The sequence below is a fragment of the Hipposideros armiger genome, unplaced genomic scaffold (genome assembly GCF_001890085.2).
Source record: "Hipposideros armiger isolate ML-2016 unplaced genomic scaffold, ASM189008v1 scaffold_983, whole genome shotgun sequence".
NCBI classification, from domain to species: Eukaryota; Metazoa; Chordata; class Mammalia; order Chiroptera; family Hipposideridae; genus Hipposideros; species Hipposideros armiger.
In genome coordinates, this window is record NW_017732333.1 from 335,360 (window position 1) to 336,691 (window position 1,332).

Here is a 1,332-nt window from a genome sequence, read left to right on the forward strand (position 1 = left end):
CTCAACAGCCAGAAAAGTCCCCCCTGTCACAGTAGCTTAGGGAATGCAAACAAGGGCACGTTCCTTCCAAGGCAAAGAGAAAGATGAAGTCAGAATTCATAGTAACAAAAGGCTGTGAGGGCCCAACCCTGGCACTTTGGAAAGCAGTCTCCTTCAGAGGCTGCCCCCGCCTCCATTTTAAGACAGCTGTTGTTTCTGGTCACCAGACTGTGTGCAGTTCCAGCCGGGGCTGGGTGGCTTCTCGAGGTGTGACACGTGCGTGCAAGCGTCTGCTCCCGGAGTTGAACAGCACAGGCGTGCGTGCACAGCTCCTGCGGGAGCCTGTGTGGAGGCCTCTTCCAGTAAATAGTAATAAACTGGCAATCTAGCAAGTAAACTGGTCTCCTGAGTTCTGTGAGCTGCTCTGGCAAATTAATCCCACCTGAGGAGAGAATCGTGGGGACCCCCAATTTAGAGCTGATCAGTCAGAAGCACGGGAGGCCACCTGGACTTGTGATTGGCACCTGCAGTGGGGCAGTCCTGTAGGACTGAGCCTTTCACTTTTGGGATCTGACGTCTCCAGGTGGATGGTGTCAGAATGCAGTTGAACTGTGGGACCCCAGCTGGTGTCACAGAATTGCCTGGTGGTGTGGGGGAACCCACACACTGGAATGGGGTGCACAATTGTAGTCCACACAGTAGAATATCACTCAGCCTCAAAAAGGACACTCTGACACCTGAGGACACTGTGCTGGGTGAATAAGCCAGACACAGAAGGACAAATCCTGTGCGACCCACTCACATGAGGTTCCCCAGAGAAGTCAGATCCACAGAGACAAGAAGTAGATGGTGGTGCCAGGGCTGGGGGAGGGGGAGGGAAGTGAGTGTTCACTGGGGACGGTTTCAGTTTGGGACGATGGAAAGCTCTGGAGGTGACCACTATGGTGATGGTTGCACAACAGTGTGAATGTGCCTGATGCTACGGAACTGTGCACTTAAAAGGTGGCAAATTTTATGTTGTGTGGACTTTATCACTATTAAAACACAGGAATCTGGGTGTGGCCTGCCTGGGCGCTCTGGCTGCCGTTCCAAGGTTGCAGTCAGCCTGCAGGTCCCCAGCCGCCTAACATGAAGACTCCACGCTGTCCTGCCCCCCAACCCTGCAGCCTGCCAGGAGGCCCCGTTGGTGGCCACGTGGCCTCTCCATGTTTGGCCTGTCCGCACAGGTGGTCTGGCATGGGCCTTCTTTGCAGCCTGGGGTGAAGCAGAGGAGACTTGCTTCAACTTCCCTATTGCACAGAGTTTGAAAGCTTCCTGTTTAAAGACACAGCAACCACGAATGGCATTTGGGGA